Genomic DNA, 25,570 nt, shown 5'->3' with positions numbered 1-25,570 from the left:
TTTGATCATCCGGATTCCTAAAATGTTCTTTTTGACACAGGAGGCATATCTGGTCACCCGTGCCTTGGGGCAGGACCACACTCAAACTATTTGAAAGAGATGGGGATCTCCTTTATTAATGTTGCCCCAGAAAAGCAGATTCCATGACTTCCCTAAGTAAACTTTTCAGGGTAACAAGCATTTTCAGAAGAGAGTTAAACCTACTATCACTTTACTTTTTATTATTATTTTGAAACTCTCTCCTTTGGGCCCTAGAAAACATTTCTCCCGACTTCAAAGTCTTTCCACAGTATACCAGAAAGCTGAATTGTCTACTTGTGTAAGAAATCATGAGGAAATAATTTTTTGAGAAGCCTTACCCCAATCTCTCCCAGCTGTTTATGGGGGTACCTGCTCTGCCAAACTTGATATTATTGGGAGCATCGAAAGAGATCATGTGTCACACTGCCTGAGTATCATTGGTATCACTACCAAAATAATCATTTACAAGTTGAATCCGTAAATAGTCACACTTAGTTCATTATAGAAATAACAGGGACTCCCGAAAAATAAAATACTGTAAATACAAGCCTAAATGTCAGATACAAACATTTTGTTTATAAAATAGAATGTAAGCGAACTAGGTGTTGGGACCTCACAAAGCACCAGAAAAAGTATTCTCTCTCTGAAGATGAAGGACTCACTTGAAGAGCAATATCAGAAAGTGATATCCATTGTTTTGCAACAACACCTGGTGCAGGAACTAGGTGAGCAAGGATGGAAGCAGTGGAATACATCATAGAATGAAACCCTACACATAGAGACATGTGTAGATCAAAGTGATTCAGACAGTGAGTTAAAAGAGTAAGAAAATACATACCAGACAAAGGGAACTGAAAATAAAGTAAGGTTATGACGTTATTATCCAATAAGGAGGGATTTACACCAACAAATAAATTAGGGAAAAGGCAATTTGTAACACTAAATGATAAGACTCACAATGTAGCTGTAACATTTATGAATATATAGTCACCAAAGAACATATAGCTGCCTTATAAAGCAGAAATTATGGAAGAACACTATAAAGCAATGAAAACTCTCAGTTCGTGATAAATCAAAACAAAATTCCTGAAGTATGAAGCATAAATATCATAATATGATACATGTTATTCAACTCTGTACCCTGATAATATAGAACCACCATTCTTTTCAAGTGACCAAGAAACATACATGAAAATTGACTATAAATTAAGCCACAAGGAAAAAGTCAATCAATTCCAAAATATAGAAATATTACAGATAATATTTGATCACAATGCAATAAAATATTTTAATCAAAATTTCAACTATGAATATAAATGCAAGCATTCTAAATAAAATATTAGTAAATATCATCTACCAGCACATCTTTTTAAAATTGCCATTATTCAACAGAACTTTTTTCAGGAATGCAAGGATAGTTCACTATAAGGAATTTATCATATTCCATCAAATTAACAGGTCTAGGGAGAAAAATTATGTGATAATTTCTAAAGATACTTTAAAAAAGCATTTGGACAAAAGCCAATAGTCATACTTGACCCCAAAAAGTCCTCAATACAATAACTTTCTTTGCATAATAAAGTACATCACTCCCAGGCTAAAATCCATACCATATCTATTGGGGAAACACTGGAGGATTTCCACTAAAATCAAACATAAGACAAGAACATCCACTATCATTACTGTCATTTAACATTGTACCAGACCTAAAAGATAATGAAATGAGGGGGGGAGTTAAAAAATCAGAAAGCAGAAAGTTAATCTTTATTTTCAGATATTATTATATGGTTAGAAATAAAAGAGAATTGAGAAATACCTATACACAATAAGGTAATTAGTACGAAAAAATGGTACAAAATGAATACCCTGTAATGAGATGATTATATCTAGCAAGATGTAATGAGAGAAATATTTTAATGGACCCCATTTACAATAGCAATGCAAAGATAAAATAGCTAGGAATAAATGTAACAATAAATGTGCAAGACACTTATGAAGAAAACTGTAAAACATTCCTGAAGGCCACAATATAAGCTTTAAATAAATGAAAAGTTTTACCTTTTTTCTTGGCTAGTAAATCTGGATAATATAAAGAAGTTGATTCTATGTTAATTATCTAAATTTAATTCTAATTTTAAAAATAGTAATAGGTATTTCTATTGTTATTGTTTATTTCCTCTGATGTTCATAAGGAACAACAGGAAATTCTGAGAGAGAAGAGTAATGAGAGAATTAGGCCCATGAGTTATGAAAATTAAAATTAAACAGTGTGGTACTGGCACTTGAATTAAGAGATCAGCCAGGGAAACAGAATAAAATGTCTAGAAATGGACCCAACTATATACAGGAATTTAATACACGTTAAAAATGGCATCTCAAAGCAGTAGGTAAAAGACTACTATTATAGAGTGGTACGGCAAAGCACAGGCAACAGAAGCAAAACGTCTGTGCATCAAAATCCAGAGAGAAAAGCCAAGCTAAGGAATTGGAGAAAATATTTGCAAATCACATATCTGGTAAGGGATTAATACCATATTATATACATAATTCTTACAACTCAACAACAAAATAATCCAATAAAAATGGGCCAAGGAATAGACATTTCTCCAAAGATGATAGTCAAGCACATGAAAATATGTTCAGCATTATTAATTATTAGAGAAATTCAAATCAAAACAATTCAAATGTCCATCCACAGAAGAAGGGATGAAGAAAATGTGGAATATATATTCACTGGAGTATTATTTGGAAGGAAATGGATGAACCTTGATGATAAATTTTATACTATGTATTTTTTAAAACAATTTTTTAATTATTTTTTAAAGTGTTAGTGGGGCAACTGGATCATTAATTGGAACAAAATGAAGCAGGACCCATACCTTAATACTTTATAAATTAAACAAGGATAAAATACAAATGGATCAACTTTTTCTGCAAAAAGAAAGAAAGTCACAAACGCATATGGTATAGGAAAGGCATTTCTACATACTTTTTCTGACTACATAAAAATCAGAAACTTTCGCACACCCACAAAATACCATAAGCCCAGTCAAAAGCCAAATAACAAAATGAGAAAACAATCTGTAGTTCATAACACAGAAGGATAATTTTAATAATATGTGTGGCGTTTCAAGAAATCTATAAAGAAAAAGGTTAAGAACCCAGTAGAATATGGGGAAAGTATATACTAGTAAATGGAGAGGCCACAACAAAGGAAATAGAATTGGCTCTTAAACGTATTAAAAGTTGCTCCACCCCACTCAATATCAGAGAAATGCAAGTCAGACTATCTTGAGACATTATTCTTCACCTATCAGATTGGCAAACACCCAGAAATTTGATTGCACACTCTCTTGGCAAGGCGGTGGGAAAGGAAGCACTAGTCAACATTGTTAGTGGGAGTGTCAATGGTTTTAGCCCTTTGAAGGGCAAGTTGGCTATACCTAGCTAAGTTAGAAATGCAGACTCCAGGAATCCCACTGTGGAATTAACGCCATAGATATACTTGCACAAGTGTAAAATGTTCATGTTTGCAACATGAACAGCAAAAATATTGGAAAGAATTCAAATGTCTATCAGTGGGGTTCTGATTCAATAAATGGTGGTGCATTTATCCAAGAGAATGGATATAGTTCTGCATATAGTATTTTTTTAATAAATAAAGGAGGAAGAATAGGAATTTATTTTTGTATACACTAACCTGGAAGTATACAGAAAACATTATTATCAGTGGTTACCTGAGAGATGTGTGGACTAGACCAGTGGTGGGCAAACTGCGGCTCGCGAGCCACATGTGGCTCTTTGGACCCTTGAGTGTGGCTCTTCCTAAGTCTTAGGAGTACCCTAATTAAGTTAATAACAATGTACCTACCTATATAGTTTAAGTTTAAAAAATTTGTCTCTCAAAAGAAATTTCAGTCGTTGTACTGTTGATATTTGGCTCTGTTGACTAATGAGTTTGCCGACCACTGTACTAGACCTATGGGAAACAGTGCTAAGGATCTGAAATGTATCTTAGGGACACCCACCCAACCAGGCCACCCTGCTTCACTGGGATATTTTTCAGATGAACAAAAGCACTTGACTCTGTTACCCAGTGAGTGTAGTAAAGCTCTACAAATGAAGTGCAGAGTTACAAAATAAAAAAGGAATTAACGGCATACAAGCGAGACTGCACCTGCCAAACTCAGACTATTTTTAGTTTAAAAACCAAACTCATCCTTACTAACTTTACATTGATTCCCTAGAGAAGAGGGGTGGGGCAGATTTAATCATGGAAAAAATGTCAATATTTTACAACCCACCACTTCTCTTCAGGATAAAAAAAAAAAAGAAGTAAAGATACATAGTAAACTCCCAACATTTCATTTTCATTTCAAAAAAAAATTTCTACACTAGCTCTATTTTGGACCTCTCAACATAATTCTATTTCTGGAAAACACTTTCTGATATGTCTTCTGATCAACTTCAAGAATGTGTCGTGCCTTTGACATTTTATATGCTACACTAAAATGCATAGCTTCCTTGGGTCCCTTCTGAGTCTCTTCTTTAAGTTTCCAAGTACAATCCTGGGTTTCTATTTCCCAGGCTGGCCAATGGCAAGCAATTCCGTAGCTCCAAGACAGAGAACAATGGAAGGTGTGGAATAATCTTTTAAAATGCTTAAAAATCGGGTCCTGTCTGCTAATTGGTTATAGTTAGCAAGTAGGCAGGTCTTTATTAAATGGTTGGTTTTGATTCCCAGACTGTTTCTCCACAATATCTGTGTGAGTCACTATGACATAATGCTGCGAGAGAGACCGTAGGACGACCAGACAGATACACATGTTCATCTCTCAATGCGGCGCAATCTTGGGTCTGTTCCTAGATGTTGGTGGAAAGACTTGATTAATGGCAAACTTGTTCAACATTTTTTTAAAAAAGAACAAAAACCAGATTTATGCTTGGCATTGCTTTTCCTGCGGGCTTCATGTGTAATGTAGTCATTAATTTATAGCTTTGCGGTAAGGCAGCACCAGAGAGGCAATGTATTGCACAAGAAGTAATGTAGGTGAAGAGTGTAATTGAAAGATACCCCCGCTTGGAAGGGTATATAAGGAAGGTCAAGATGGAAATTGATTTCTTTTATAACTAATACAAATTCCCTACTTAGTCACCACCTGAATTCCCCCCCGCCCCCCACCCAAAGGTGTCCTGATTGACTAAATGAACAGAGGTCTTTGAGAAGCGCTTCCAACCCCAGCTGAACGGGCTTTAGAAAGCGTGGGTGGAACTTGCTTATTAACTTCTCCACGTGTGATTGCCATTCCCAACAGCAAAAGCCTTTCTACGTGTGATAAGAGCTGGGCGTGAGGGGCGGTGGATCTCCCTCCGTCCCCCCTCAGCGTTATTTCTGGAAGTGAGCAGCATTCCTCGCGAGGACACACCCTCTCCCCTCCCGGGCAGCCCCCTCGCCGACACCCCGGTGCACACGGGGCGCTGGCTGCAGTCGGCGCCTCCGCGAGCTGCTCGCCGCTGCCTGGCCGCCAGGAGGCTTCCCCGGAGCCCAGGACGCGAAGACGTCTTCATCGCAGCCGGCGAGGGGCTGGGCTTGCGGCCGCTCGGCTGGCTGCCGCTTCAGCTTCTCTGTTGCATTCGGCAACGGAGCCTGAATGCAGAGCTGTGGAGCTGCGCGCCGGGAGTAGCTGAGCTCTGGAAGCCCCCGAGAGGAGCTTCTTTGGGGGCAGAGGCCGTTTCCTGCTCAGCCGGTGAGTGAGGGCGTGCAGTGTGTGTAGCGGTGCAGGGAAGAATGCTCTGCAGCGTTTCTGGGCAGTGGCAGGCAGGTCCTGCTGTGAAACGCTCGGTTCTGGGCTTTTCCTGGGAGCAGGCTCAGAAGACCATCTGCAGCCACGGTTTTCCGAATCCTTCCCCGGACCGCGCGCTCCTAGGGGACGGGTCCTGCTCCGCGCGACTCTGTTGTTAGAGTTGGGGTGGAGGAGGGGCGCGCGGCTGAATTGCTCCCCCTATTTTCCCATTACGAAACATAAGATACTTTGGGAGAAGCTTTTCTTTCGGGCGTTGATATGTCTGGGGCCGTTTGCACCAGGTTGGTTTGTACTCTTTCTGAAGTCTTTTTGTCATCTGCTCCGTCCCCACTGGCGTGGAAGGGAACTTGCACGGAGCAAGCCGTCTCTCACAGCCTGATTGCTCTCAGTCGCTGAATGAACTTTAGCTGGAAACCCTTTAATGGCAGGTTTTGGTGATTCTCCCCCGTCCTCCCGTCCGCCCCCACCCCACCCCCCCAAGTTAATTCTGGGAGTTGTCACACCTGTTGCTCTTCAGTACCTGAAAGTTGTGTGTGTGTGTGTGTGTGTGTGTGTGTGTGTGTGTGTGTGTGTGTGTGTGTGTGTTGTTGGGTTTTACTTGACTGCAGTCCTTTGTCTAACAAATTCAATTGCTCCATTCTCCCTCTCTTGTTCTCCTGAACCCCTTTGGATGGGGTCCCTGTCTTCCTTAGCGTTCAGTTGGCTACGGTTCTCAGGGAACAAGTGGCAGGAAGAATACAATGGGGAAGAGTGCATTCCTGATGGCTTGCCTGCCATGGGAAGACTAAACTGAAAAACTGACGTTCTCCATTCGTTTTTTATGGAAGGCATGCCATCACTGTTGCATAAAGAGGCAGTTCTTGAAATGAGCTAATCCGGAGGTAACCAGCAGGAATTTTAAAGAGAGATTTTTTCCCCCTAATTTACCTGCACAACAAGCTTAAAGACACCTGAGCTCCCCAAGGATGCTTATCACCTCTCACCTGACAGCAGATGGTCTGTTGATGAAGGGAGAGGGGTTATGTGGTGTGTGGCAGGGGCCAAGGGGGCGGGCCACCTGAGAAGGGGGCTGAAGTTTGTTTTCAACTTTCTGATGATGAAGAAAATCATCAGGATACTGGGATGTACCTTGACATCCCAGCAGGTTAAGCTGAATGCCTGTCCACATGATGAAAAAGACTTTCAATAGCCCCTCTCACACTTCCAAGTGGACCGAGTGGAATGCTTGTTTATTTCTGTGGCTGATAAATCCATGGGAAATCTCGGCTGAACCCAGCAATTTTAAAAAGCAAGTCCTCGCTTATAATTGCCCACATAATGGCAAGCAGGTTATTTCCAGTAACCCAAGAGTCTTGCCTTTTCTCCGACCATTGCCTTAGAGGTTGCCCGGAGATATTATGAGCATGCATTTGAGCTCTCCCCTCACCCCAACTGAAATGGAAAGTTATCCTGGGGTGTCTGATGGAAAAGATTATTGCCAGATCCATTACCGGGCTATAAAATAACATGTTTCTGAAAAGATTACAGCTACTAGACGTGAGTGTCTCTAGCAGACTATGCAATTTTTCATTGTTCCTTTAGGGATGGGACCTACTTTGATCACCACAGGTTTTTCATTTGTCGTTTGTTCGTTGTGTGGTTTTGCTGGTTTGTTATTTTATTGTTGTTGTTTTTCTTTAGAAATTCCTCCCTTCACTCAGGTGAAATCACAGACTGGAATTAGCAGCAATGATGGTTGGCTGGGGCTAAAATTAGAAGAGTCCGCAGGCCTTTTCAGGCATATCCTTGTTGTCTCAAAGAAGATTCTGCAGACTCCTTTCAAACTTCCACTTTAGTCATGATTGTAAGCTGGTGCTTAAGTACCCTTTAAGATAGCATTTTTCTTTGGACAGTTTTTCCCCCCCGTGAGCTTTAATCATACTTTACCAATGCACGTTGAACTCTGTTTCTCTGAGGAGCTTAAAGACACTCCCAATACATTGGCCATCCCTTCTAAGTGTATATACTTAACTCTTTGAACAGTTCTTTTAGAAAAACAAAAGTTCCAAAGGCACTTACAAAATACAAGACTCAGTCCTCTGATGTGATGGCAGATGGCAGTCGCATGAGCTCTGTGTATGCCCAGGACAACCTCGGTGTCTCTTCAATTAATCATGAATTGAATAATTGATCCCTCACACCTTCAGCTGCACTTAATCCCCAGCTAAACATTGAAATTTAGGTTGCTTATTGAGGTCTAGTTCACTTGGGAGTCCCCTCAAAGCCTATCAAGCGATTTTACAGCTGGGCCAAATCTCATCATAGCAAACCTTATAAAACGCAGTGCGCGAGCTTCGAGCGCTTCTGGCTTTCCTATTTCTAAGATGGGCTTCACTGACCTTCCCACTTGCTGGTCACCTCCAAAGATGGTGGGTCTGATGGATACAATGGGTTTCTGTGAATGTAATTAAACGTGTCTCTGCCAGCTGCCTGTGGTATTCGTGAATGTTTTCATAAGAAAAGCTGTTCTCCGGCTTTATCTGCCCACTGTGGTTTGTGGCATGTGGTGCTATTCTGCAGCCATTGCAGTTTTTTCCTGAATGATTGAGCTATGATGTCATGTGCTATCTCCGTGCGGAACCCTTTCGGGGCTTTGCTGGGGTCTGTGTGCCTGTGCGGAGGCAGGGGAAGCTCCCTCTGAGCACTCTTGGTAGCGACTCCCCGTCTGCTCCAGCGCATTCCATCGCCCGGAGACCAAAGCCACCAAATGATTTGCGGTCAGTGATTTGGGGCTGGTTAGCGATGATTTAAAAGGAAGGTTATGGGCACATGAAGTGTAGGGTAAAGAAAATATATTTTACTACTTTATTGAGACCACATGGCTCCAGCTTGAACTTTTTTTTTTTAACATGGAAATTGTTGGCTGAACTGGCTTATAGTGTTCCCTCCCCCGCCCCCCCCCCCTTTACTTCTGTTTTATTGCATAGAGAGAACAGCTATATTCTCTATTTATGGTAGGCTTGACCTCGCCATTATTTCTGAAATCTGAAACATTTTTTATGCTTAAGAAAACAGAGAAAAGTAGGATTTCTCTGTTGTGCTCTTCGAAGGCCAAAGAACATTGTCAGAGAATGGTCTCAGCTCTCTCCAGTGACTGAAAGAAGGCTGTCCTATGCCAAACTTTGGGAGGCATTAGTTATGAAAGAGATACCCCATTGTGCCAGAGGGTCAGAGAGTATGAGTACAGCAGTATATGCACGTCTCTTGATGAATGCAGACATGATTTTGATCCATCTCCCCGGGACCATTATACCGTGATTAACAATGAGGCAGATGAAACATGGCTATTTCCCCATGCATTAATGCTGATGGTGGGGCTCAGAGCCCATTGGCCCCTTCCGTGAGTGGTCCGTTAGGCCGGTGGTCGGCAAACTGCGGCTCGGCAAACTGCGGCTCCCGAGCCACATGCGGCTCTTTGGACCCTTGAGTGTGGCTCTTCCACAAAATACCAACTTCTGCACATGGGCCACGAAGTTTCAATTGCTCTGTACGTGCACGCCTGCACATGGTATTTTGTGGTATTTTGTGGAAGAGCCACACTCAAGGGGCCAAAGAGCCACATGTGGCTCGCGAGCTGCAGTTTGCCAGCCACGGCCTTAGGCCCACACTTCATTTGGAGACTCAGCTGCCATCTTCTGCCTCTCCTATGTGAACTACCACAAATTGGCACAGTAAACCACCTATTACCACTAAGCCTGTTTCCAAATCTCTGTCCAGCACGAACTTCAACTGTCTATTATCACTTTACTTTGTGGTTCACTCTCATCCTATTTCAGTCTTCAATGTACATGCTGTAGACTAATATTTTGTTACAGGCTATCAAATAGCCGTCTCCAGTGCCCAGTTTGGTATTATGAATCTGGTTAGAGAAGCTACAGGGAACGCTAGCTCACACATGTACCTAGTCCCTCGGAAGCTATCAATCCAAGGTCTGAGGGCCATAACCCTGACGTAGTGGAAGGCTGCTTGAGAGATCCCCAACAAGTCCTCAAAGATGCTGTTCTCTAATCCATCTGAGGAAGTCTGGAGTCCCACAGTGTGAGTCTGTGTATATCCAGGGGTTTAAAGGAAAGCATGTGGAGATCAAATTAGTGTGGTGCCTTCTGGGAAAAGCTTATAACTATAGAATTGGAAAAATCTCAAGAAGGCAGCATTGTAGGATGGAAATTGAATTATACTGGAATTGGAGCTCTGGTTTTGCCACAGGGTGACTCTGCACAAGCTACTTAAATGTGCAACATTGTTGGTAAACGATTATATTTTGCTTGCCTTTCAGAAATATAATGCCCTATTATCCTCAGAACCACACTAGAAAGCAGGTAGGGTATGTGGGATAATTTCCATTTCACAAGTATGCAAACTGAAGCTCTGGAGGTTAATGACTTCCTCAAGGTCACTCAGCATGTGGCTGGTTGAGTTTGGCCTCAGATCCAGAACTTCGCACTTCCAATCCTATGTTCGTTCCTCTGTAGCAAGCAGCCTCCACAACTCTTCACCTCTATGGACTGCACTCTCCTGATTTGCAAAAAAATGAGACATTTGGCCCAGAATCAGTCAATCCATTCCAGTTTAAAAGTCTATGTCTGATGAATCACTGGCTGGAAGGGGCTTTAAGAAATTACTTAGTCATATTCCTTGCTTCTAGCAGGACTCAATGCAAACTATTTTGAAAAGAAAATGTCAGCCCTTTAAAATTTTTTTAATAATCCCAGAGCAGAAATGGGTCCCAGAGAGTGGCTGAGCTCATGAGAAAGAAAAGAGGGGCTACAGTATTTGTGCTTGGCAGAGAGACCCATTCTCTAGGCTCAGAAGCAGTGAGTCTTGCCTCATTAGGAGTGTCTGGTCCTGGGATCAATATCCAAAGGAGGAGAGAAGAATCACAGGCATGCTTTGCTGGTTGGAAAGGAATTCTGTGAGGGGAGATCAGAGAGATGGTTACTTGGCTGTGAGGGGGGGAAAGAGCTAAGTGACTCAGTCACAGTCTTAATGTTTATTAAGGGCTCCTGGAGAGAGTTATGACCACAGAGACGGGGTAATGATTCTATTTAAAGACACAAATAGAAGAAGCCTCTTCATTCAGTAAGTGTGACAAACAGAAAGCTGTGCTAATCTGGTGCTGACTCTGCTTGTATTGGCAGGATTGGCGGCACACTGGGGTTGGGAGGAGAGGCTTAGGGTCTAGCAACCTTTCAAGGTCAAGGAACTGTTCCTGGACAACTACCAGCGGTCAGACCAGAGGATAAGTTCAGTCTCATGTTATTCAGATAAGTTGGTTATGATGTTAAAATGTCAATCCTTCTCCCAAGCTCTTCTGTTTCTCTCCCATGGAATAGATGTTAAGGAAAAAGCAATGTCTGAAGCCAGAAGACTTAAGTCACTACCACACCTCTGCAACTTACTCACTGAGGCTGGACAAGGCATTATCCCCTCTCAGCCTCAATGTCTCATCTTTTGAAATGGGGCAGGAATAACAATGCCTACTTCAAAGTTAAATATTCGGGAGGATCAGATGGAGGAACACAGGAGGACGTGTTATAAAAACATAGTTTGGAACATTAGGTATTAGTAGTAGTATTAGTAGTCATCCAGTTTCAGGACCTTTCTAGAAACCATAGAGTCACGGAAGTGTGTTTCTTTTTTTGTTTGTTTTTTCTGCCTTAAATCCATTCCCAGGCCCAATCAGAATTACAGCAGTCTTTATTCACTTTTGTCAAGCACATAATCATGTTTAATCCTCATAAAAATATCCTGAGGAAGATCTATTTCCCCATGTTGCTATCTGGAACTGATGTCTACCAAGGAGAAGCATCTTGCCCAAGATCACGTGGGTAATGAGTAGCAGAGGCAGAATGGAAACCAAGTCTGTCTCACTTCAAAGCCCATGTGCTTTTCAGAGCATGGGTCTGTATTCAGGTAGGAGGGGCCCCAACTCTTCAGAGGCCTAGGGCCCCTCCTACCTGAATACAGACCCATGCCCTTGGTTTGGGGATGCAGTTCATCTTCCGGGAGTCCCTTGAGTGGCCTTCTTGGCTGTTGAGTCTAGACCAGGTCCTAGGGTTTGGCTGGGTCCTTACCTAAGGCTTCATCTTCATCAGCCTGTCCTGCTTCGCACCCCACAGTCTTCTCTCCTTTCCCTGTCCTCGTTCCTAGGTAGCCTATTGGCACCACTCATCCTCCCCTTCCACTCGGTGTATACCCTTCTCAGGAGAACCCTGCCTTCTCTGCCCCACCTGTCTCTCAGCCAGATAACTCCCCACAGGGAATAGCTCTCCACGGTTTGTTCCAACCCAACCCATAGCATCAGCCCATCAAGCCCAGATCAAATGCCACCCCCCCCTCCGCCCCAGCATGTTTACTGTTGTTGCTTTATTGGAAGGAAAACTGTCACATGTTAAACACAGCACCTTATTACTCTTGAACATGACAGAATGTGACTTTTTAGAGCTGAGAAAGACCTTGGGGATCATCTGATCTATTACCTTTATTTTTAAGATGCAGAAACTAAGGACCAGAGAAGTTAACTGCCTGTCCCAAATCACAGCTCTGGGCCAGAAGTGGGGCTGATTCCAAATTCAGACAGTATTGTTTTTCCTTCCAACTTTCAAAATAGGGTAAAGCAGCACCTTGTCACATCCCTCCGTCTGGTGTGGCCCCTGAGTCAGTGTTTGGAAAGGAGTCTTTCTCTTGCCACCAGAGCCTGTTTAAGCTCTTAACATTCATCACACACACACAAAAGTATTTTTCTTTCCTTAACATACATCCCTTTTACTGAACATCAGCCTATTTACCCCTCAATATAATGCAAACAAAGATGGTCACTCTCAGCCCGAGTTCATGGACTGGAAGAGTTAAGTCTCCCCTTGGCTTGCTTTCTCTCTAGGTTAAATAATACCAGATTTTTTTTATTATTTTTATTTTTTTTTGCTTTTTCTCATAGTTCATGTTCTCCAACAATTTCATCATCTTTATTTCTATCGTTGAACTATGTCCAAGTAGTCCATGCCTCTCACACTGTGAAGTCCAGAGCTGGACAAAGACGTCTCATAAAGGTATGATAAAGTGGTGATTACCTCACAGCTCCTCCACGCTGGGCTTCATTCAGTTAGTGCAGCCAACTTTCACGCTCATGTTTTAAGTGACCTCCGGACCTCACTGGATTGTTTTCAGCTTATTATCCTCATTTGGCTGGACACTGCTTAGCCCGAGTTTGTGATAACAATCATTTCCTCCATGTATCATCCAGAACGTTTCCTATTGAGCTGTGTGTTTTTTTCTTCCTGGCTACTTCGCCAATTCATCAACTCACTTGGGACTCTAATCCTATTCTTCCTCTTCTTAATTCTTAACCCCAGCTACTGTCCCAAGTAGCTTAGCACATTAAAAGTCCCTGGAATTCACCCGTAGAGGAGCCAGACCCCTGAGACTTCTGGCCCCTCAAAGCTCTTCTGCCTCATGACTCCAGGATTTGAAAAGCAAGCAGTCCAACTCCCAGTGCTGGCACTCATACTGACCATCAGAGTTACAAGTGCTGGATAAAGTACGAGACCATTGGAGGACCTTCCAGGAGACACATAGCTAAGAGCTATCACACTGGGCTGTTCTGAGATAACTAACCAAGCCCAGATCTGTCGGAGGTACAATGGTGGTAGTCTCCAAGATTTCACTCTGGCTCAAAAACATGATAATTACAAACATGTGCATTTGCTCACCACTTTGATCTTCATTAACTTAGCCAACTCTTATGAACAAGTACATTATCCCCATTTTACAGACAAAGAAACTAAGATTCAATGAGATCAAGCAACTGCCAAGATCACATGGCCAAGAAGAGAACTCAAGTTTTCTGTCTTTTAATTCCTTGCACTTTACTGTATTTCAGTGGTTTTAAAACTTTACATTTTCGAAAAATCCCATGGTGGGATGGGGTGCTTGTCAGAAACACAGATTCTGAGGCCCTGGCTCCAAATCCTATTGATCCATTAAGCCTGAGTGGAACCTTGGAACCGGCATTTGATAAGTACCTCAGAGGGTTCTGAGACGTCAGCAGATCATACTTGAAGAAACCTCTTTTACAGTATCCATTCTAGAACAGACTCTTTAAATGCAGCAGGTCTGCCTTTGCCCCATGCCAAAGCTGGCCCATAAAAACCAGCCACAGACACCTAAGCCAGTTGTTGGAAGTTTCCCTACTTACCCTGGGCCCATGGCCATGACTCTCAGAACTTGCCACCCAGCCCTGGTCCACTCCTGCTGTGGTCCCCTTCATTTTGCCAACCTGTTTGACTGCCTTCTTTTGAGTACTCTGTCTCGGCTTCCCCTCATTTCTTGGATAAGCTCTGGCCCCTGATTTTTTCTCTCTAGCTCCAGATCAAAAGCCTGTCTCCCCCAGGCCTTTCCAGATGTGATTGGTAAACCACGAATCTAGAGGGAATCTGGTGACTCCCCAGGAGGTCTTTATCTGGGAAGCCTTCGAATCACATGCACTCCAGCTGGGTACCGCTTAAAAACTTCTCTGAGAGAAAGGTTCACAGCCTGCCCCTTCAGAGAGAGACGTGAACCACAACGTCAACCTCTCAACAAAGCTCATAAGTGAAATTTGAAAACCTATCTTCTCCGCTAGACCAGGAAATGACTGGAGAATGCGCAGTGCAGTCAGCATTAATTGGGCACCCCCAACGCACAGGCACCATGCTGGCTCCTTCCCATGACTTGTGTCGAGTTACCCTTTCATTGATAAGCTCACCCATGAGTGTTACATGTGGTACCCATTCCCCAGTCTCAGGGCACTTGGAGATTATGTGTTCACTGAATGAAGAATACTGAGCCCTTCTACAGAGAAGTCACTTAAGTCTTTCCAGACGCATCGAATACGCAAAAGGTCTCTGGCTAGGTTCCTTTATGCATATTTTATCAAGGAGGAAGTACAGTCTTGGAGAAAATAGTTTCTGGGTTCGGTGCCGATTAATTGAGTTGTTGAAAGTTTACATGGATCCCAATTGGACCCCAGTCTTGGTAGACCTGTTTCACTCACTGCCTCTTTTCTTTTTTCAAGTGCAGGCATCTTCTACACAATAGACTTGATGCTTCTGCACTTCTTAAGAAACATATCCAGCCCTGGTCAGTTTTCTCAGTGGTTAGAGCACTAGCCAATGGACCAAAAGGTTACAGGTTCAATTTCCTGTCAAGGGAATGTATCCCAGTTGCAGGTTTGATCCCCAGCCTTGGTTGGGGCATGTGTGGTAGGCAATCAATCGATGTATCTCTCTATCCATTTTTTTCTCTCCCCTCTCCTCCCTCCCTTCCTTCCACTTTCTCCAAAAACCAATGGAAAAAAGTATCCTTAGATGAGGATTAAAATTTTTTTAAAGAAACATAACCAGATTGTGATAGCATACTTTGATAGCAAATAATACAGTATGAAGAAACCATCCCCCCCCCTCCCGCCAACACACACACACACACACACACACACACACACACACACCTTGGCCTCTGCTATCTTGTGACACTCTGAAGAGAAATTTCCCAGCATAAACCTCCTGGGTGATTGTCAGATGTATACCTTGCCTTATCTTCAGCAGATGTGAGAGCTCTTGGAGAAGTCGGCAGAGTATTTGGGCCCCGGGGGAAAGGGAAGTTTGGAGCCCCATTAGTGCGAGCCTTAAAATATCGTTCGTACAAGAAAGCTTAGGTTTTTCTGAAATAAGCACTTACCTTTCATATTGTAACTTGGCAAGTTATGGAATAATACTAATGTTAAATGACTTGTCAAAGGATCTCAGAGCATTATGTCAAGATTCTACGCCCTAGCCTTAATTAGGTCAAGTTAAACTAAAAAGGAAACGCAGTCTGGTTTGCTAACCACAGTGGAAGTATTGCTTTCGGGTGGAATTCCTATCCAGATTGCATTGTCTGACTTGAGGATAATACACAGGAAACAATTTGGGGCTTTTCTTTCTTTGGGTTTTGATATTTAAGCTGCGAGGAACTTGCAATCCAGAAGCTGGCATTTGTAGTGTTAACAGTTATCACAGCTCGCTAGCCAAACCATCCCTGTTTAACATCTTGCTGCTGTTTATCAAATATGAGTGCACAATATGCTGTGTATGATTTCCAATACACATGTGCTAGTTATTACTACCAATATGAATATCTGCTGAGCCATTAATCAAGGCACCCAGCACACCCTGCCAGTGCACTGAAACTCTATCTGCTGAAAAAGCAGAATTCCCCTCCGCAAATGAATACTTTGAGGAAAGCAGACGGGTTGAGAGCGTCTGAAGCCACGGAGTGACATACAAGTGAACACCATTTATAGACCATGAGGTTCCCGCAAAAACCGGGAAATATAAGCAGACTTCTGCATTTTAGTTTCCCGTGAAGATATTCACTTTAATAATAATAATGATTAGCTCTGATTGGGAGCCACTTTATATTCATTTCCCCTTTAATGTAATAAGCCCATGACATGGGAAGCGTTATTACATTTTATAGATGAGGAAACTGAAGCTCAGAGAGGCTAGGTAACTCAACTCGCCTAAGTTCCTGGCGGGAATGATGGAGCCAGAGCTCCAACTTAAATGTGTCTGATGCAAGAGGCCATGCATTCTGGAGTCTATTCTTCTTTCAAAACCATTTGGTGCGTCCAGAGAGGGAAATGGTTAAGTAATTACTCCCATTTGTTTCAAATGACAGACAGGAGCTCTTTGGATGTGAATGTGTTTTAAACATTTGTTGAGCATCGACTTTGTCCAAACAGTTTAAATGGGCTCTATCACTGAACTCTCCCAATAAACAAATAATAAAGATTTGAGTACCCCTATTTTCATAGCGAGTAACCTCCTGCTCTCTCCCGTCACCCAGCACGACCCTGTGGTGAAAGATGTTTATTTTCTCTTTGGCGATGACATATGAAGAGGGCAAAAAGAAACAGCCATTTGGTAGTTGTAGGAAAGAGGACACAGCAATGGAAGTCCGAAAGTGTGCTTCTAATCCTGGACACCATCGCTCATGGTGTGTCTCTTCATCGCCTCGAAACCTCTATTTCTTTTTCACATATTTTCTTTAACTGAATTGAGAACGTCTCTGAAATTTCATGGAATAGCATAAGCACTAGAAACAGACTTCTTTCCTAATTCTGACTCTAATGCGAAGCGCCAGAGTTCAAATTACGTGGCCTCTCTGACCCTCAATAACCCGAGCTATAACGTGGAGGCAGTAGTGCCGACATCAAAAGGCTGCTGTAAAGATGAAATGAGACGGAGCCTGTGGTGTGTGTAGCATAGCCCCTGATGTGTATTGCTGGTAGTGTCCTTTAAATGTCAACTGAGTCCCTCTGGTCTACTCTCCACATCTTCCTCTGTATTCATAAGTTTTGCCTTAATATCTAGGCATGATAAGGAATGTGTGTACTGATTCCATTCTCAACATTGCTTATTGGTGGGGGGCGCTATTAAGAGCTGGAGCCTCCCTGGCCGGTTTGGCTCAGTGGATAGAGCATCAGCCTGTGGGCTGAGGGGTCCCAGGTTCAATTCTGGTAAAAGGTCACATGCCTGAGTTGCGGGCTTGATCCCCGGTGGGGGTGTGCAAGAGGTAGCCAATCAATGATTCTCTCTCATTATTGATGTTCTGTCTCTCCCTCTTCCTTACTCTCTGAAATCAATTTTTAAAATGTAAAAGAAAAAAAGAGTTGGATCCCTTGAAGCTGACTGATGGAATTGAAATCCCTGCTCTGCCATTTCCTGTGTGACCTTAACCTCCCTGGGCCTCAGTTTCCTCCTCTTTAAAATGGGTCCAACAATAGTACTTCTCTCATGGAGTTTTGGGGAGAGCTGAATTAGTTAATATATGAAAAGCACTTAGAAAATACCTGGCACAGAGTGAGCCCTCATTAAATGTAAGCTGCCATCATTATTATTATTACCACCTGTTATCGCTGCGGCCTCTTGTAAGCTGTTCTGAAATAATTGGCATGGTTAGCTGTGCCGAGTGAGACCATGAAACAGATTTTCTCAGTGCAAATGGGGCTGCTCACAGGGGGCTCGTGAGGGGCTGAGTGCTGACCTTGGCCCCATTAGCACGGTTCTCTAACCAGCCCAGGCACGGGGACGTAATGAGGATTATTGAAGTCCACATATGGAAAACTCTTCTACTTCGCTCTTGGGAGGGGAAAAAGGCACTAAATAAATACAAGGAATTATTAAAAACTAGGAGACGACCTCACAGGGATGCTGAGCCTTGTATGCCGCTTGCTATTCTAAGAAACTGGGGCAGGAAGCCAACTCCACCACCAGGTGGCAAAGTGGTCTCCTGGCTGCCGTCCAAAGGCCGGCAGCGTGTAGCCTCACCTCCGCAGGTCCCAGGCCATCCGCCACCTCTTCCTGACTGCAGGCAGCTCCCCTTTCCCACACAGACTTCGGAAGGAGGAGAAGGGCCAGGGCCCCGTGCCAGACGCTGTGCCTGCCCCTCCTCCTCCCGATCACATTGCCCAGGGGCTCCCTTCAGGAGAGCCGGGAGATGGTCCTGGAAGTTAGAACCCACCCAGCAGAATGCTGACGCTGAAGTCTCTCTGACACCAGACTCCGGGCCCAGCGGCCATCTGCTTCCACAGCAGGACTCCAGTCCTGCCTGGGCCCAGCCCAGGGCTTGGCTGCCAGGCTTGGACAAGTGTGTGCAGTTTTGGAGAGAGCAGTCCATCAGTCCCTCTTTACAACTTTACCACCCACCCCCGAAACATTCTCCTCTCCAGAACAATCCTCACACCAAAATGAAATACACTGAAAGTGGTCTCCAGGTGTCCCTTGCGAAAGGGTGTAGATGAGGCTTCCAAGAATGAATCAAGGTCTGGCCCACGGCCACCACAGAGCTTCAGGCCTCTGGTTTCCCCTGGATAGCAGTGGCATAAGATGAATGTCCATGGCTCCGAGCAATGAGCATAGAAAGTCTATTGCTCTTTGTCACAAAATAAATAGTATGTTAACTGTGATGTCTTATGTTAGAAAGTCTCAGAAGGCAAAGATGATAGCTGTGCAAGCTCATCATTCGAGAACATAGCACTTTATGGCGTGGGACCTTTATGTATATTTTTCTGGTAATAGTACAAGTAAAAAATACAGATCATTTTTCCACATATAAATGAGAGGCTCTCAGGCCTCAAAACTACTAAAAATTTTAAGGTATTTATGTTAATAGCACCTAAGACAATACTTATGCATAGACTATTATGAAGACAGAGTCTGCCCTCTCAGTTTGCATAGCAAAAATAGTTTGGGAAAGAACTAACAAAATTAAAAAGTTCACCACTCAAAAGTAAACAAACAAACAGTATTACCTCTCTCTTGCTTACCCTCCTTTCTTCAACCAGCTTCAAAAGTGCTGCCCTAATCATCATAGATGAAAAGAATTAAACATTTTAGTAGCCCTTTAAACCTAGAAGTCCTGCAAAAGGTAAAGAATTAGAATTAAACTGTTTTCCCTGACACAACATTTTTTGGGGGGGTCGGCGGGGGGAGGCGCTCCGGTGAGCTTAGCTAAATCCTCCGGGAAGGTTTGGCTGACTATTGACTACCATGCAAAATAGATTCTCTGGACCATTTGTTACCATAGAATATAGTGTTCTTATTCATGTGTTTTCCCCTCCAGAGTTCAGGATTATTTATTAAAATATTTACAGGAAAAAAGAAAATTTGCTCCTCAGGCTGCTCGGAAGACAGATCATAATAGTAGATCCCAGTCAGAATAAGTCTGTGTGTGAGACAACCTCTTGGTCAGGGATGGTGGCGCGTGCCTACAAATGTAGTTGGAAAAAAAGCCAGGCAGGTTTTCAGAACCCCTGCCATGTAATCACTGTATTCCAGTGCACCCCTCAAGTGTGAGCACTCCCATGTATTTAACACTTATTTTTAAGGACGGAATTTCTTATTTTCCTTATTTATCCAAATTGCATACTTAGAACAAGGCTACATCATTTGTCCTTTTATTCCCCTACCCCCTTCAATGCACTGAGGTCATTCATTCCCTTGTGGTGGTTGACAGCTTCTGAAGGCGACATAAACGCTCTCCTGGTTGTTGGTTTCTCTGCTGCTTATAAGGAACAAAAGTGCTCCAGGGAGCAGCGCAGGCAGGTCTTACCCAACAACCCGCAAGCTATTTTTCTTCTCCTTTCCCTATTCACTGGCTTTTCAGACAAAGAGAATGCAGGACAGTTTGCAGTGGCTACTAGAGAAATGCTTATACTGTAACTAGAGGCCTTCCTTTTCCCAGCTGCCGCACTGGCTTCCCTCTGGCACCCAGGACCCGGGCTTCCCTGTGGCCGCTGGCAGGCACCCGGGACCCAGGCTTGCCCTGCAGCCCGGCTTCATCCAGAAGGTCATCCAGAAGGATGTCCAGTCTAATTAGCTTATTATGCTTTAATTATTATAGACTAGAGACCCGGGGCACAAAAATTTGTGCACTCGGGGGGAAAGGGGGGTCCCTCAGCCTGGCCTGTGCCCTCTCGCAGTCTGAGACCCCTCGGGAGATAATGACCTGCTGGCTTAGGCCTGTTCCCGGGTGGCAGAGGGCAGGCCCAATCCCTAGGTGCAGCCCCTGGTCTGGCTCACAGCAGGACTGATTGGGGAGTTGGGGCGCCGCCCCTGTCATGCACAGAGCAGGGCGGATCTGGGGGTTGGGATGCCACCCTCAGTCACGCTCAGGGTAGGGCTGATTGGGGGGTTGGGGCACCGCCCCCTGTCACACTCAAGGCAGGGTCGATGGGGAGGTTTCGGCGCCACCCCCTGTCATGCACAGAGCAGGGTCAATCAGGGGGTTGGGGAGCTCCCCCCTGTCACGCACAGAGTAGGGCTGATAGGGGAGTTGGGGCACCGCCCCCTGTCACACACAGAGCAGGGCGGATCAGAGCGTTGGGGCGCCGCACCCTGTCACACAGCAGGGCCCATGGGGGGCGGTTGGGGCGTTGCCCTCTATCACCCACAGAGCAGGGCCGATCAGGGGGTTGGGGCACCGCCACTGTCACACTCAGGGCAGGGCCGATGCGGGGGAGGTTATGGCTCTACCCCATCACACACAGAGCAGGGCCTGTGGCAAGGGTGGGAGGGGGCCACACCCTGTCACACACAGAGCAGGGCCCGTGGGGGGGGGGGGGAGTTGGGGTGCCGCACCCTGTCACACACAGAGCAGGGCCGATCAGGGGGTTGGGGCGCCGCACCCTGTCACACACAGAGCCACAGGGCGATCAGGGGGTTGGGGAGCTCCCCCCTATCAGGCACAGAGCAGGGCTGATCAGGGGGTTGGGGCATCTTCCCCTGTCATGAACAGAGCAGGGCCGATAGGGAGGTTGTGGCCCCGCCCCCTGTCACACACACAGCTGCAGGGCGATCGGGGGTTTGGGTGCTGCCCCCTATCACGCTGATCCCGGTGCTGGGAGGCCTCGCGGCTCCACTGATCCCGGTGCTGGGAGGCATATTACCCTTTTACTATATAGGATAGAGGCCTGGTGCACGTGTGGGGGCCAGCTGGTTTGCCCTGAAGGGTGTCCTGGATCAGGGTGGGGTCCCCACTGGGGTGCCTGGCCAGCCTGGATGAGGGGATGATGGCTGTTTGCAGCTGTTCACACATCCTTCACGGTGGGAGTCCCCACTGGGGTGCCTGGCCAGTCTGGGTGAGGGCCTGAGGGCTGTTTTCAGGCTAGCGGGTGACTGAAGCTCCCAACCGCTCCTTTTTTTTCTTTTTTCTTTTTTTATTCTGGGCCAGGTTTAGCTCTGAGGCTCCAGCTCTTAGGCCTCCGCTGCTGAAAGCAGGTTTCTGGCCTTTTTTTACCTTCTGTATTTGAAACAATGTTGCAATCCTGCTGGCTGAAGCCCTGGGGTTTTGTTTAGCTTCTATATTTGTAACATAGTTGCTTAGAGTTGCAGCTCAGAGGCCGGCAGCGACAGGCGGGGAACGTTGGAGTCCTCCGTCACTGAAGCAAGCAAGCCTCATGTTAGTTTCAAGCTGCCTGGCTGCTGGCCGCCATCTTGGCTGGCAGTTAATTTGCATATTGCCCTGATTAGCCAATGGGAAGGGTAGCGGTCGTACGCTAATTACCATGTTTCTCTTTTATTAGATAGGATAGTAGCCTCACTTTTGAAATCTGTCTATATGCATTAGCAACAGCTGTTTTGTAGCTTGAGAGAGAAGAATCAGACATCTATGACATCATGGATGAGAGAAAAGGGCCATTTCACTGTAGAGATAGATCTGAATTCTGTATTAAGTCATAAGTGAACATGTTTTTGGTCCTTATGGGTATGTATTAACATGAAAGAATGCGCTCAGGAAAGAAGGTGTGAATTCTATTTGCCTAGAAGGCGAGATATTTGCTAGTTGGTCCTAGTAACTCCAGGGAGAGGAGCCTCTTTGGAGGTGGTTGATATGAAGCTCACTGTTAGGGTATCTCCAGGCATGAATACTTCTGCATCGAGCATCTGCTATCAGGCCCTTTTTAATTGTCTGATATCTTTATTCGTACACAATCTTGGTACACACACACACACACACACACACACACACACACTGTATTCTCATAGCATGAAATGACCTCACTCTTCCACAACCACCGTATCTAATGGAGCACTGATCACTCATACTGTGTTTTGTTTTCTCTGTGGCATTGCCCTATCTGAAATGATTTCTTTTATGTGGTAGGTTAAGTACCTATTGTCTCTCTCCCCAGTCTCACCCCCACTGGAGTGAAAGCCACATGTGAGTCGTCTTCTACATGACCGGGTCTTCATTTGGCTTCTTAGTTAGCTTCTCTCTTCCCCCAGCAAGAGTTTCAAGATCCAACCCAAAGGGTGCTTGGAGGCTAGAGCTCAGGTTCCGTTGAGCTCGGCAAGAATCACTCTCATGGTTAGAAACCATTCCGTTCTTGGGGCATGGACTCCCCAGAGCCAGGGGCTGTCCTATAAGCTGTTGCTCGGTCGCTAAGGAAACACAACAGAATACAACCCTAGCATGTCAGGTTCTACAGATCCTCATTGATGATGCACTGTGGTATTTTCCACCCATTACCTGAAGCAAGATGAGATAATCCGTGGCTGGTGTGATTTTTTTTTTAAAGCATATTTGCATCAACACATCTAGTTTTAGGACTGAATACCTCAGTGTATAAGACACCACGCTAACATTTGTTTTATTTAATTGAGTCCACTTCATTCTCATTGTAACCATGATTTGGGAAAGTCTGCAGTGGTCCTCCTAGCAGTAGGAAGCTTCATAGATACATAAAATAAAGGCAGAGATTACAAATCCATTCATTTATAACCAGGTCTAGTGGATTGGCTCTCAAAGAGGAGACAAAGTAGAAGATGGGTTTTTAGTAACATACATCCAAAGTCAGAGACTTTTCCAAAGTGTTTGTGTGCTCCTACAGTGTACCCTTCCCTTGGCTTTTGTAAGAAATTATAACAACCGGCTAGCTAGCCTTTTTGCGTAAAGTACATCAAGCCCCAAACCAAAGGTGAGACATGCATCACCTTGTTTAATCCTCCTAATAACCTCATGAGGGGAGCACAAATAAAATATGGGTTGAAAGACCCCAGTAGTTAATGAATAATGAAATAATAATGCAAGTCTCTTTTAATAGGACATATTTGCTCCAAAAACTCTGTTTTCTTTCTACTTTTAAAATTCTGAGATAGGATGGGTGTGCTAATAATGTCATGTTTTCCTCAAGGCTTCCTTCTTCTTCGTACGTTTTAATAAATTTAACATGTATGAAGTAATACTTGCTTGTAAATATATATACAGAGAGCTCCAAACTGAAAAGGGGAAAGTTCTCTCTCTTCCCTCAGCGTCAAGCCCTCCTCTCCGCATAACTTAAAAGTGACACGTTTCTCGTATACCCTCCAGAAGTCTGCTGTTCCATTCTATACTGTTGTGGTTTGGCTGGATTATATCTTTTTGACAGCTTTATATAACACTATTTTTTAAAGCTGCATGCATAGCATTTCCATAATTGTTGGATATCGTAATTAATTTGCCATTTTCTCTTTGATGGACCTTTAGGGCAAGATAAGTGTTTTCCTATTTTTTTTTAAAAAAAGTGTTAGCATGAACATCCTTGTACATATGTGTCAAGTGTCTTTTTGCCCTTGTGTGAGCGTATTGAAGTGTATCTTCCTAGAAGCGAAACTGCTGGGTCAAAGGCATGTACATTCTAAATGTAAGTGTTGCCAAATTCTCTTCTTGAGAGGTTACACCGATTCATGTTCCCACCTTAGTTGCAACAAATTTCAGAATGTGGGAGTGTTGGCTTATATTTTACATGTTTTCCTTTTCCTTTTAGATGTTTATATAGCTCCCAGTTGGTAGTCCTGCACTCATCATCCCCCACTGCCTCAGCTAAGAAGCCTACATACCTTACACATGTCATATGTGTGGGATAATACTGCAAAGTACAACCATGCTTCCTGCATATTTCTCTCTTTCTCCTTCATGGAAAATACGTACATTCTAATGATACTATTTGCTAATAATAAAAATGTGCTTACACAAATGGTCTTTTAAAGATGAAGTAACACAATCCAAACTTTGCACAACCAGATCCTGTCCCCCAAGGGGGTGGAGGGAATGCCTTGTCAAGATCATGATTTAACTTAGCTAATTGCACTTTAAAGATTAATGTGAGAAGGCAAAGGGAACCAGAGTGAAGTCAATTTTTCCTGAAGTTAGGAATAAATCTATAAATTCTGGTTGTATGAATCCCTGAAAAATTATTGTGCAGGGATCAATAAATCACTTCTAAAATAGTGTTAGAAGACTGTTCTGTCTCGTCAGTATACTAGTTACAATTACATTATTGGGCTCCAGAGTGTGGGGCAAACTCACTCTTTCATCTTTTAAACATTGCAGTAAATGACCTGGCAAGAGATTTAACATTTTCTGTGTAATGTCTAAGGTTAACTCTTTAGCCACTGGCCAGAAAATCTCTTTCTCATCTTACCAGCATTTTAGAGCTATTGAGTACTTGAATTTTTAGTCACTTAGAGATCATAAGGATACTTTACAGGAAGAAGAGGTAGGGGAAGAGGGAGAGATTGGTACTCTTCCTCCCAGAGACATGAGGACAAAAAAAATGTGTGAGGTCAAGATTATGATATCTGACTTTATCTATATTGATCAGAAATACCCATTTTTCATCTTATTCAGGAGAGTTCCTTTTGAACAAACGTGAATAGCTAAAAATAGTGATTCTGTACAGCTAGCTAAAAGGCTTATTTTCTTTTCATTTTCACCCAATGATCTACTTGTTGATTTGTTTTAGAGAGAGGGGAAAGAAGAGAGAGAGAAACATCAATTGGTTGTGCCATGACTAGGGATTGAATCCACAACCTTTAGGTGCACGGGATGTTGCTCCAACCAACTGAACCACCTGGCCGGGCATTTATTTTTTATTTTCTCCCTCAATGATGGGATTAGACAATACCCGGTAGGGTAGAAGCAGGTGAAACGCTGAACAGAGCCTGGAAGGCTAGAACCTTCTCCAGAGGCTTGGCTCTGAAGGTTGAAATGCTGAGGGAGCAGCTGTGGCTTGTGTAGACTCACACACACAGCGTGACGGTGGCAGGGAGTTCCCTCTGTACAGAAAAGAGCTGCTTTGTCCCAACACCAACAGATACTTTTATGGGTGAGCCAACCCCAAGCAGGAATCATGATTTTCTTTTACT

The 25,570-nt window shown here is 43.9% G+C and overlaps 1 protein-coding gene across 3 annotated transcripts in view; it reads left to right on the top strand.

Moving 5' to 3' along the window:
- PALLD (palladin, cytoskeletal associated protein) overlaps positions 1-25,570 on the top strand; it is a 393,658-nt gene that overhangs the window by 116,544 nt on the left and 251,544 nt on the right. Inside the window, exon 1 of one of the 3 annotated variants that reach the window (XM_059697672.1) lies at positions 16,855-16,877. The exons of the other annotated variants lie outside the window; for them this stretch is intronic. The gene's annotated coding sequence lies outside the window, so the exon portion shown is untranslated. Of the gene's footprint in view, positions 1-16,854; positions 16,878-25,570 lie in introns of those variants that run through there. 3 annotated transcript variants of the gene reach the window in all.

This window comes from Myotis daubentonii, chromosome 5 (assembly GCF_963259705.1).
Source record: "Myotis daubentonii chromosome 5, mMyoDau2.1, whole genome shotgun sequence".
Lineage (NCBI taxonomy): Eukaryota > Metazoa > Chordata > Mammalia > Chiroptera > Vespertilionidae > Myotis > Myotis daubentonii.
This window is presented reverse-complemented; position numbering and strand designations above follow the sequence as displayed.